This window comes from Brienomyrus brachyistius, unplaced genomic scaffold (assembly GCF_023856365.1).
Source record: "Brienomyrus brachyistius isolate T26 unplaced genomic scaffold, BBRACH_0.4 scaffold40, whole genome shotgun sequence".
Taxonomy (NCBI): domain Eukaryota; kingdom Metazoa; phylum Chordata; class Actinopteri; order Osteoglossiformes; family Mormyridae; genus Brienomyrus; species Brienomyrus brachyistius.
In genome coordinates, this window is record NW_026042315.1 from 1,860,782 (window position 1) to 1,874,444 (window position 13,663).

At 48.6% G+C, this 13,663-nt stretch overlaps 1 protein-coding gene and 1 pseudogene across 1 annotated transcript in view; one reads left to right on the forward strand and one right to left on the reverse strand.

The window, feature by feature from the left end:
- The window catches only part of LOC125722600 (uncharacterized), a 427,015-nt gene that overhangs the window by 6,575 nt on the left and 406,777 nt on the right, over positions 1 to 13,663 (forward strand). The window lies entirely within an intron of this gene.
- On the reverse strand, positions 2,132 to 4,384 carry LOC125722604 (cytohesin-2-like; annotated as a pseudogene).

A 13,663-nucleotide genomic window follows, 5' to 3' on the forward strand; every position in this document is an offset into this window, starting at 1 on the left:
TGCTGTCTGTCTGCCATAAAATAAATAAAAGGGGGAATTGGAATTGCATATGACTATGGAGATTTTTACTAATTCACATAAGGGACAGCATAAAGGGTTGTTTAATTCAGTATCAGAGGAATTCATATATTTGTGTGATTATGATAATCACACTATTATAACTTGATAGTACATCTCTTGAATTGAACTAATTACAGTGTCATGTATAACACTGCACTTTTTAATACATTGTCTGGCAGAACAGACTGCAAAACTGTAGTCTCAATGGAAAGCTGGATGAAATTCCTAGGGTGGCGTAGTCAGCTGTCCACTGAGTCTACAGTTTTGTAGTTCGGTCTGTCACAGTCTGGCGCAGTTGGCAGGATCATCGTCCTGAGAGCAGAGACGCGTGTTCAATGTGAATGACTCTTCGGTTGTTTTTCTATTTTTAATTACCTTTTTATTCCTATCCATGTCTTTTTTTACTTTTGTATGCTCATTATTTAGCCAGTACAGCTGTTTTTATTGTAGTCGAAAACAACAGTGAGTGCCAGTCACTGGCAAATCCCTTGGTTCCCGGTTCCACTCCATCTGTCCTCTGGTGGTCCCCTTGAGCTGTGGACCCCTTTCCAGTGTTCTGCAGCCAGATCCTCCTGAGCCGCACGGAAGCGGAAGTTGGCAAAGTGAGATGCGGCAGTAGGCCTATGCATGCAATTGACTGGAGTATGGAGAGTAAAGCCTTTCGTTTTCTTTAATAAAAGTTGTCCTTGTATTTTCTCATATGCGAGAACATCACAACTGCCACAGCACTTGTTGATGTGTAAGTGTGCCCTATTCAAACAATAAAGAGAAACTACATGCAGCACTGAAAAACTATTCCACGGCCAAAAAAAATGTAAACATTCTTTCTATATCAGAAGCTAGTCTCTGACTGAAATTTCTATAAATCTTTATATAAACTGATAGCAATTAACCTAAGAGTGCATGCTTGGATTGTAGTATCTGCATGTACTGTGGAACTAAAAAGAATCATAATCAACATATATAATTACGTAAATGAAAAACAAATACGTTGCATTTTCCTTAATAGTTTTGCACGTTGCCATAATTTATATTTAATTTAAAGTATGAAGCACCCAAGCAAAGTTTATGTTGAAATAATACTCAAGATTCTTAAGTCTTAGCTCTGGCACAGTGGTGGATCTAGAAAATTTTACATGGGGTGGCAAGAGATTTTAACAGAGTGGCATGGAGGTTCAGTGAGAAACCGACTATCATTCAGAATCGTGGAGCTCAGGAGCATACTTACACTGAAAAAGTGACAATTTATCTAAGCATTTGGACTCTCATGGTTAAAACAATGCTGATTGTACTTTTCATTATCACTGACCAGTTGTTTTTCTTTGTTGTGCTGTGCAGCAGAACGTTTCACAAACATATCCAAATTAAGAGCCTTTGCACACTGATTCTCAATGCTCAGCAGAGTTTCCAGGTCCGCGGTGTTCATGCCCAATTGTGCTATTTTGAAAACATAGTTTCGGGTAAATATTAGGAGGTCATGGGTTGCGGATTTTTGGGCTGATTTCATAATGTTATACAGCAGCAGACTGCAAGGGGAAAAAGAAACTAATTATTATCAGTGCAAGTGGCTCCTAATCCTGAGTAATGCTGGATCTCTAGCCACCTAAAGTAAGAGACAGATGCACACGGAAAGCAGGGCTGCCGACTACCTTGCATCTAGCATGACTTTCACGCTCTCAGACACTCACGCAAGGAATCTTCCACTATATTATTCCACTATAAGCCTAAATGTAGCTACATCAGAAGCGTTGGTGTAGTTTGCAAACCCTACATACCATTTAGAACAGGGGTCACCAACATGGTGCCCACTGGCACCAGGATGCCCCCAAGGACCACATGAGTTGTCCACGGACCTGTTCTAAAAATACCACAACTCACCAGTGGGCAGCGACTAAAATTTCATTTTATCTTGTTGCTATTCTTTTTTAATCACATTTGTATTTATATAGATTTGAAAATGACAATATCCAAAAAAGCATTTAAAACGTGTTTATTCTACATGAAGTTTAGATAAGTTTAGGTAAAGTCTGTTCTGGTAGCCTTTGTATGGCTCAGTACCCGTGAAGTAGCTCTCAGTTTCAAAAAGGTTGCTGACCCTTGATATATAGTATACCCCAATCATGGGTGATATATCCTAATCAGTAAAATAACAGTCGGCTAAATTCCGCATAGTGATCTCATTAACTGCGTGTTGTTGCTGAAATACATCACACAGACATCGGGGGAATGTCGAATCATCAGAATATGTAAGATTTATACATTTGGTTAAGTTGAACGCATTTGCTGTTGAATGCAATTCCTATCACATTAACAATTACTGGTTGAAAAATGGATTGCTGTTAGTGTCTTAAATCATACTGCTGTAAAAGTAAAATTTACAACAGAAATCAATATGCTTAGAATATGGGTTAAGATGGAAAATAATTTTTCCATCCCAATCCCAATCATGTTGATGCAAATTTAGAGCAGTGTGGATTCTCAGAAAAAAAGGTACTCTGACATAAAGATCAGCAATACAGTGCAAATAACATTTAATTTCACATTTATACAAAAAAAGGACAGGGCATTTCGATGATAAAATCTGTAGTGAACAATAAGTCGCCTCAAAACAAAACCTGGTATTCAGTCATGCTACCTTAAGGTTAAACATTACTTTGTGAGACCACATTATAAAGGCAAAGAATGTCTGCAACAACAATTTTGGGCCCAAATGTTTGAGTGGGCGATCATAGTCAAATAGTCAGTTGTTTTGTGCAAAGTTCCTTGTTCTGAAATAAATACTTTCTGCAATAGCACATCCAAACATATTCACACAGTCTTTATCGTTCAATGTGTAGAAGAACTGATCATTCTTCTCGTAGGCGCAGGTAGAGGTCAATTGCCTTATAAGCATCCAGAGGAACATCAAGACCATTCTCTGCCATGACAGAGGTGCACAACGTGAAGACATCATCATCACAAGCAATGTCACGTCTGTGAATGCAGTCATTTTCACAGTGGTTGACTTCTTCCTCTGGAATCTGGCACAAATAGTCCTGTGTGTTCTATAATTCTGGCACCAAATACATGACATCGGGATGTCTGTGGGGGACATGGTGGTTTCCTGAGGGCCGAATAAGGTGACAACTATGATGCTGATGTGGCGCGGGGTGAAAATGAGTCTGACACCCCTGTTTTAAGAGATCTGTGTTTTTCTTGCTGCCAGCATCTCATAAAAAGGGTCAGCGCTCACAGCAGCAGTGATGCTCTGTATCCACTTGTCCTTCTCCTCAGGGGTTGGCGCCGAGATGCGGTACACCACATGATTGCCCTCTACCAGGCGGCCGTCCGCCTCCGTTCTGCAGGCTTTCATCAGCTGTCTGCTGTTGTTAGGGATGTACAGTTCAAAGCAGTTAGGCTTCCTGAGATCCTTCACCTCACGGATGCTCAGATTCTCCAGCGGAATGATCACCCTGGGTTTCTTATCCGTAGTATGTTTAAAGTAGTAAAGGCAGTTGTCCATCAGGATGAACCACCGCCTTTTCCATGTTTTCACCCGTCCTCCTCCCAGTCTGAAGAGCCAACCCTCTCTGTCAGGGTTTAAGAAGGGATTGTTCCCATTGTCTTCAGGAATCTTGAATGGCTCATTCTTTATGCTCTTATAAAGATTTCGGAGGAGATCATCTGGCAGGTTGCCTCCATCATTGATTCCTCGATTCATGGAGATGAACCTGTCCACACTGGGCTTGTCTCACACATTTGGATTATGAAGGCTAGTGTTTAGCATGATTATGGAAAATGAAAGTACATAGCAGGTGTCAATGTTTTGGAAGACTCCAGGATTACATTGACAGTACCTCTGCGCAAAGGCCTCCATCATCCTGTCAATCTTTTGTGCTTCTCCTGGCAGACGGAAACTCCAGAGGAACTGCCTGAGAGCCTGTACCAGGTTGAACCCTGCGAATTCATGAAGCCCAAGAAATGTTTGGAGGACTTGGATATTGAAGTCGTCTCTCTCACCCAGGTAATCCCCAATGGCTGTTTTGTTCAGCCCCTCTCCCTTGTATAGGAGCTGGGCGATGTCCTCAGACGTGTGCCGGAGAAGATTGTTTTGTACCATGAACAGGATACCCTTCTTAGGGTCCATGTTGAATTTCTTTCTTCCCATGGCGACATGCCTATTCTTTTCTAAGATTTGGCTGCGTTTGGTGCTGGATTCAAGGCCCTCCACTTCCATGAGGGCCTCTCTCAGCGCCTCCCGCAGCCTCTGGATCTCCAGCAGAAGGGCTCCTTTCCTCAGCCGGATGTCCTCAAGTTCAGAGTGCTTCTCTGGACTCAGGTCCATGGAGACTGCAGCAGACAGGAAAAGGAGATCGTCAGCGGGTGTGGAGCTCAGCAGGTTGGCCATCTCTGCCAGTTTGGTTGTTGGTTCAACTCCCATGGCAGAGTAATCGTAACATTGTTAAGCCCTTGAGCAAGTCCCTTAGACCCAAGTGCTCTGACCCCAAACTCTCATCACTTCGGACAAAAGCATATGCTGAATATATGTAATCCCAAAGGGCAGTTACAGAAGACCCCAGGACCGGAGTAACATGGGAAGCAATTACTGATGCCTGGAAGCTTTGGGGCATGGAAATAAACTGCATCCAAAGGCAAATGGCTAATAAAGAATGCTCTGAATGCCAGGCATTCGTCCAGCAGTGAGATCGTAGAGATAATGAATAAAGATAGAAAGTGTGAATAAAGATAAAACATTTTGATTGTATTTGCGAAGCGATGCTGGATGTGCTGAGCTCGCCGGGAAGGTCATGTGGTCCGCATTCCCTCCCCATGCACACGTGATCAGCTCAATCACACCGAAATTGTCGGTTTGCTGCCCTTCAGGCAAACAATCTAAAGGGTGTTACGGGAAAAGTAATCGATGCAAGAGCCAATGATGTTCTCCTGGTGCCTACCCTTGTTTATGTTATCGTTACTGACACAAACAATGATGAACGATAATAAGCATTTATAAGCCATGATGACCGCACCATTAACGTGGAGTTGCACTAACGTCTGTTTTTATAGCTAACCAGCAAGTCAACCTCTCACCCTGGTAATGCAACAGCGCCGGTTAAACAATACGTTTACACAGAGTGCTTGTGATCATTGGCCTATACTACGAATCAGGGTTACTGGCTTATCGAGGTAACTTGACGGATTTAAGGTACCACAGTTTAAATGAACTTCATATTTGTTCATCGGGATGTCTGAATCGGTGCTAATCAGTACTACGATGCCAGTTATGCAATGTAGTTTTGATAAAACTTTTCTGTCATTTAACATAAGAGGAAAAAAATATAATTATACTGTAGTCAAATTGGCTGATATAAAATCGTTTAAAACTGTGACAAATTTAGCCTTTATTTACAGTGTATACTTCCAGTCACAAGGTAGCAGATACGGATTTCTGAAATAGCAAAGATAAAGGTCAATGATTAATATCCCTCATCTCTTTTAAAACTATAGGTAAGATGCTGTTTTGATATCCTGTCTAGGGTTGGAGTGTAACAGTATTCACGGGAACAGGGGCGCCGCTAGCAATTTTGGGCCCTATGACAAAATATGAGGTTGGGCCCCCCTACCACACCCATTCAGATCTCTGGGGGCCCCTAAAGGGCGTGGGCCCTTAGAATTGTCCCAACTTTCCCCCCCTTAGCGGCGCCCCTGCACGGGAAAGGGGAATGGGATAAAGGGACAAACGGGGTGAGGGCAAGAAGGGAACACCAGTGGACAAAGGGATATTTTTTGTATTTTCATTTTTTTTCATGTATAATACTGACACTGAACAAATAACCCTGTGCAAAAGACTTTGGGAGTGACCACAGCCAAAATAACAAACAAAATCCCCAACTATCAAGTGCGACCCACAGCTAATCTCACCTAAGTGCAAAAGAAAAGGAAACCAAAAGACAAACACTCCACCTCACTCCCTAACCAAATAAACAGAGTCCAACACACACTTGCAAAACAAAATAGCTAGGGGTGCAACGGATCGCGGTTGATCCGTGATCCGTACGGATTACAACCCACGGTTCGGAACGCACGTGATCCGCGGATTAACTCGTTTTTTAAACTTTTAGATAAATAAAAAAAAAATAACCGCAGATAAAACAGTGTTTTCTGCTGATATTGCTTAAATAATAAATAATTAATTACACAGAAGTCGTGTTTACGTCAGCGGAACATGTGACTCAGTCAACAACGATGGCTAGCGGCGGAACAGAGGAACTCGAAAAGCCTCCCGCATCATCCAAATCTTTTGTATGGGAGCATTTTGGCTTTCCTGTAAAATATAATGATGACGGAAGAAGGGTGGTGGACAAAACAGTTACAGTGTGTAGACACTGTGGCACGAGAAAGCCGTATGAAAGTGGCAATACATCGAGTATGGCCACGCATCTGAAGCGACATCACCCCGGTGTGCAGACAGGATGCAAACCGAAGCAACCACAGCAACAGCTGCTCACCGCTGCATTTAAGCAGCACTTTGCACCAGAATCAGAGCGGGCTAAAGCTATTACCAAATCTATCGGGATGTTTATCGCGGCAGACATGAGGCCATACTCTGTTGTTGAAAACAAGGGTTTTAAAAACCTCCTAAAAGTGCTTGAGCCACGGTACGAAATACCCTCGCGCACACATTTCAGCATGAAGGTCATGCCTGAACTTTACGAACAGGAAAAAAGCGAAATCGTCGCAGACTTATCAGATGCATCCTCTATTTCGATCACCACAGACGGGTGGACATCAAGGGCTACCGAAAGCTACGTGACTGTGACTGCCCATTATATAACAGCGGGATGGGAGATGCAAAGTCCGGTGCTACAGACACGTCCCCTCTATGAGACTCACACAAGCACAAATCTAGCGCAAATCCTGATAGAAGCAGTAGCTGAGTGGAAGTTAAAGAGACACAATGCATGTAGCAATATCCCAGTCACCACAGATAATGCCAGAAACCAAGTAAATGCAGTGACAGAAGGTGGACTAGGGCCACAGATATCTTGCTTTGCACATGTGATAAATTTAGCATACCAAAGAGGAATCTCAGTTAACCAGATGGATCGCCTTCTTGGGAGGATTAGGAAGGTGGTTTCTTTTTTCCACAGAAGTACAACAGCAGCTCATGTCCTTAAAACAAAGCAAGAAATGCTACAGCTACCAGCCCACAAGCTCATACACGACGTCACTACAAGATGGAATTCCACATATGACATGTTGGAGCGCTATCTTGAGCAGCAGGCAGCAGTATACTCTGCACTGACAGAAAAGACACTGAAAAAAAATATCAGAGACATTGTCACCTTGTCTGATAATGATGTGAAAGTAGCAGAGGAGGTCCTTCAGCTCCTCAAACCTCTCAAAACAGTCACAACCCTATTGAGTACTGAAAATGCACCATCTGTGTCCATGATCCTACCTCTGAAAACCAGAATTATACAATCCATGTGTGCAAATGAGGAAGACACCAGCATTACCAGAGATGTTAAGGCTACCATAAGAGGGGACCTGATTTCCAGATACACCAACCCCCCTGAAATACAAGATTATCTTCACAGATCTACTGCACTTGATCCAAGGTTCAAGTCCCTGACTCACATAGAACCAGCCCTACGCGAGAAGACATACACTGATCTCACAACTGAGATTGTGGCTACTGAAGAGGTAAAAAATAATACAGTTATTCATATTATTTAATATTAATATAATTAAGTTATAAAATATTTTAACTATTATTTATGTGAATATTTGATCTTAATTTTGAAAATTACCAGCATATGTTATTGATTGCCTATGAAATATATAACAAGAAATATAGTTAAATAACTCAGTAATTTTTTCTGCAGGGTCAAGCCACAGAGCCAACACCCTCTGAAGAAGACACAGGGCCAAATGCATCTCCTCCACAAAAGAAGGCTGCCATAGAAGAGCTTTTTGGGGATACATTTGTGAAAGAGTCAGACACAGAGAAAACTTTTTACAACACAATCAAAGAGGAGGTAGCATCATACAGGGCAGCAAGCAGTTTGCCAGTGGATGGTGGTAATCCGCTGGCGTGGTGGAAACACAATGAGTGTAAATACCCTCACATTGCAAAAATGGCAAGACACTACCTTGCTGTGCCTGGCACTTCAGTTCCTAGTGAGAGGGTATTCTCCACAGCAGGTGACATAGTGACAGCTAAGAGGTCTACTCTCTCCCCAGAGAATGTAGACATCCTCATCTTTTTGAAAAAAAATTTGTCATTATAAGGTGTCACGACCGGTCGCGGAGGTAAGCGGCGATCGTGCGGTAGGGCGTGGAAGGAGCAGGCAGGCAAGCGGGATAACGGGAAAACGAGGGTTTAATGAGGTAACGGGGAGCAGGAGACATGTAACGCCACTAACATCAATGACAGACACGGGTTAGTACAAATCAGGAACTTAAATACATGAAACAAGGCAGCAGGAAACAAGACACGACTGGGCACGATCAGGAAATCACACGTGGGTAATTAGGGGGCGTGGCACACACGAGGAGCGGACGGAGCGGGCGTCACAGAACCCCCCCCCAAAGGCGCGCTACACCGGGCGCGCCAAGGAAGGGGGCGACGGACGGGACGAGGCAGAACAGGACCTGAAAGACAAGAGCAAAAAAAATCAATGGGGAACAGGGAACAAGACAGACAGGCAAAACTGACACAGAGGCAGAAGCCAAGACAGGACACTACACAGGACAGGAAAAGCGGACAGACAGACCAGGAAGGGAGAAACAGAGGGAACAGGCGGAACAAAAGGAGCGGGAGTGACGGGAGGGAACGACGGGAAACCAGGAACACAAGGAGCGAAGGGACGAGGGACAAAGGCGGAAGGAGGAGAAAAGACAGGCGGGACAGAGATGGGAAAGAAGGGAGAGAAGGAGGAGGAAGGAAGGGGAGCCCGAGGGAGCCCCAGCGGGCGACGGGAGGCAGCCGGAGGGGCCGCAGGCGGCCGGGAGGCCGGAGCCGGAGGGGACCTCGGAGGGGCCGAGGAGGCAGGGCGAGGGACCCGCGGAGGGGCCAGGGAGGGAGCAGGAGGGAGCACCGGGGAAGGGGACGAGGGAGCAGGAGGGGCCCACGGCGAAGGCCCGGAGGAGGGGGGAGCCGCAGCAGGCGGCGACGTCCGGCGGAGGGCCGGAGGTAGGGGCCCCGCAGGCAACCGAGGAGCCGCCGTCGGGGAGCCCGCAGGCGACCGACCAGGCTCTGGAGAGGGGAGCGAGGCGGGGCGACGAGGCCTCGGAGGGGGACCCGCAGGCGACGTCCGACCCGGAGGGCCAGGACCCACGGGCACCAACCGAGCCCCAGCGCAGGCGAGGGAGGGCGAGCCAGGGGGCAGGGCGGGCGGGACCCCAGCCCTGCGTCTGTGTCCCCTTCCCCTGCGGGACACAGACAGGCCGACCCTAGGTCGGGGTTGATGTCGCCGGGGCGAGGGACAAGGGGTTACAAGTTCGGTCCCCGAGGGGTCCCATTCCAGCTCCTACACCTCCGAAGAGGGAGGAGCCAAGATGGAGTTGTCCGGGACCACCTCGGGGACTAGGACAGGGACTGGAGCTGCTGCAGGCGGAGGGGGCGCCTCTGGAGCTGCTGCAGGGAGAGCGGGCGCCGGGACAGGAACGCGGTCAGGCTGCGGGGGCGCCGGGACAGGAACGCGGTCAGGCTGCGGGGGCGCCGGGACAGGAACGCGGTCAGGCTGCGGGGGCGCCGGGACAGGAACGCGGTCAGGCTGCGGGGGCGCCGGGACAGGAACGCGGTCAGGCTGCGGGGGCGCCGGGACAGGAACGCGGTCAGGAACAGGAGCGCGGTCAGGAACAGGAGCGCGGTCAGGAACAGGAGCGCGGTCAGGAACAGGAGCGCGGTCAGGAACAGGAGCTGGCTGCAGTGGGGGCGCCTGCCCGGGAGCTGCAGGTAGCTGCAGTGGGGGCGCCTGCCCGGGAGCTGCAGCAGGCGGCTGCAGAGGGGGCGCCTCTGCAGGAACTGGAACGCGGTCAGGAACTGGAACGCAGTCAGGGACAGGAGCTGCAGCAGGCGGAGGGAGCGCCTCTGGGGCTGCTGCAGCGCGGTCAGGGGGCGCCTCTGGGGCTGCTGCAGCGCGGTCAGGGGGCGCCTCTGGGGCTGCTGCAGCGCGGTCAGGGGGCGCCTCGGGAACTGCTGCAGCGCGGTCAGGGGGCGCCTCGGGAACTGCTGCAGCGCGGTCAGGGGGCGCTGGAGCTGAAACAGCAGGCGGCAGCGGCTGCGCAGGCAGCGAAGGCAGCTGCGCAGGCGGATGGGCAGGCGGGAGCGGTTGCTCCGGCGCGGGGTTCACCGGCAGAGGTGGTCGTTCCCCTGTGGGAGCCCCCTCTCCAAGGCGCGCGTCTCCGGGCGCGTCAGGGAGCGAAGGCGGCTGCTCAGGCGTCGGAGCCGCAGGCAAGGGCGGCGGATCGGGCGCTGGAGCCGATTGTAGAGTTGACTGCGGAGGTTGTTGCGCAGGCAGAGGCAGCAGCTGCGCGGGTAAAGGCGGCGGCTGCACAGACGGTGGCAGCGACTGCTGTGCAATCAGCGGCGACGACGGCTGGATGGACGCCGGTGTTGCGGACAACGGCGACTGTCCCGGAGCGGGGTCCGCCGGTAGGGACGGCTGCTCCGGCTCGGGTTCCGCCGTCAGAGTCGGCTGCTCCGACGGGGCAACAGAGGCCCTCTGTAGCTGGAGAAGCTGTTTGAGGTCCCCTGCCAGCCGGTCGAGGTCCTCCCGCTCGGAGGCGGGAGTAAACGCGTCGAAGCCCCTTCTCAGACGGACAGTGAGCGCTTCCACCTCGTCGCTCACTGGAGGTGCCACCTCCGCTAACGCCCTCCAGAACAGCCCCTGGAGGGCGAAGAATTGATTGGCGAGGGCTGCCGTCTTCCCTGGGAGAGGCGAGGGATACGCCTCCGGGGTGGCTGCCGCGGGAGGTGGAACTGGGACGTCCGGCGCGGGTAGGGCAGAAGTAGCCCTTATCAGAGCGCGGGGTACCCGGGGAATAACGTCCCTCATCGCTCTGACACCTCGGTTAGCCAGCCGCTCGGGCCGAAAGAGGTACCGCTCTAAAGGCGGTCGCTGCTCTCCAGTGTGTGGCTCCGGGTCCGGGAAGAGGAAGAGCTCCTCCTCTTCGTCCTCGTTCGATGGCCATAACATCGCTACGGGGCACTCCTTCCTTCGGACCGGCTCCAGGGCGGTAGCCAGTTCGGGTACCTTTTCCTCGTTCTCTGGAGGGAGCCATGTAGGGGAGAGCGAGCAGGCTCCCAGACGGATTGTCTCCTCTGGGATCCTCTTCTTCCTCCGCTTACTCTTCTTCTGTTGGTCTGTCATTCTGTCACGACCGGTCGCGGAGGTAAGCGGCGATCGTGCGGTAGGGCGTGGAAGGAGCAGGCAGGCAAGCGGGATAACGGGAAAACGAGGGTTTAATGAGGTAACGGGGAGCAGGAGACATGTAACGCCACTAACATCAATGACAGACACGGGTTAGTACAAATCAGGAACTTAAATACATGAAACAAGGCAGCAGGAAACAAGACACGACTGGGCACGATCAGGAAATCACACGTGATTCGACCTCGGGCCGAAAGAGGTACCGCTCTAAAGGCGGTCGCTGCTCTCCAGTGTGTGGCTCCGGGTCCGGGAAGAGGAAGAGCTCCTCCTCTTCGTCCTCGTTCGATGGCCATAACATCGCTACGGGGCACTCCTTCCTTCGGACCGGCTCCAGGGCGGTAGCCAGTTCGGGTACCTTTTCCTCGTTCTCTGGAGGGAGCCATGTAGGGGAGAGCGAGCAGGCTCCCAGACGGATTGTCTCCTCTGGGATCCTCTTCTTCCTCCGCTTACTCTTCTTCTGTTGGTCTGTCATTCTGTCACGACCGGTCGCGGAGGTAAGCGGCGATCGTGCGGTAGGGCGTGGAAGGAGCAGGCAGGCAAGCGGGATAACGGGAAAACGAGGGTTTAATGAGGTAACGGGGAGCAGGAGACATGTAACGCCACTAACATCAATGACAGACACGGGTTAGTACAAATCAGGAACTTAAATACATGAAACAAGGCAGCAGGAAACAAGACACGACTGGGCACGATCAGGAAATCACACGTGGGTAATTAGGGGGCGTGGCACACACGAGGAGCGGACGGAGCGGGCGTCACAATAAGGTTTGGCCTGTTTTCAGTTCTCAGGTTGTTTTTCAATTGTTGCATTGAAGTATTCAAGTATTGAGAATTTTATTTAAAAATTGTATTTATTCAGCTTTTTCAGTTATTTCTTGGTTTTATTTTTGTAATTTATTTTAGTTATTTTTGATAAAACCAAAAGTTCCTTGCCATACTGTTCTTGTAATAAATGAGAAGCAAATTACATTTGACTCCTCCCCTTTTTGCTGATCCGAAAATTGATCCGATCCGTGACTCAAAATCTGTGATATGATCCGAACCGTTAGTTTTGTGATCCGTTGCACCACTAAAAATAGCAGTCACTCCCTATGCAGCAATACAATCACACATACATAACATACACACAAGTCAAAGCAACAAGGGGGCTAGTGAAGACGTAAACCAAAGAAAACCAAGCGGGGAGACAGCAAGCCAAACTGAGGTCGCGGGGGGGACCGGAGCCTGTCCTTGGAACAACAGGCGTAGGCAGGAACCAACCCTGGGCAGGAGTCAACACTCTGCAGGGCGCAAACACTCACAACTCAGATTTGCCAATTAACCTACCCTGCGCACTTTTGGACTGTGGGAGGAAACCGGAGCCCCTGCTGGAAGTTTTTCCCCATTCACCAGATTATATTGCCAGAAGACTGAAAATTAGATATCAAATACTAGAGTGACATAAAAACAAAAAACAAGTTTGCTTGTAATGAGACGCAAAACAGAAGATTATCTCTTTTTATATTTTGAGAAAACATTTTAACATTTATCCAACCGGTCAAATGGTTTAATACTTCATACAGCAGCATTTCTAAACTCATTCCTCAGCCCACCAGACAGCTCCACGTTTTTGCTCTGTCCCAGATCCCTGCATGCATGAACCAAACAGTCACCTTTTACTGCTGTGCTGAGAGCTTGGACAGAGCAAAACTGTGGATCTTTGCAGTGGGGTCCAAGGACTGGGTTGAGAAACCCTGGCATAGAGGAGACTGCAGTGAGAGCCAAGAAAAAAAGAGATTAGAGAGGAAGGTAAAATGCTTCCATTAGCATGGCAAATAAGCTGCAAGTACAGACCCTGTGCTTCCATTACAAACAAAAAGCCTGTATGACCCTCCTAAACACACGTCAGCTTAACTTAATCAGGGGAAATAAGCATAAAACTTGGCAAAGACTAGACTATGAAAAAGGAAGGTGAACATCATACTTACACGAACTTCTGCTAAAGCAAATGGACAAACCCCTTTTAACTGAATGAAGTTACTTTAAAAAATCAATAATCCAAAAATAAATCAATAAAAATTAAGAAAAACACAATCATGCTTTGAACTAATACTGCAGTCAGTCCTAAATATTCCCATGACATTCTTTTCGTCACGACGCACACTCGGTACATACTGGTTGAAAACCATTTATAATCCTTCATG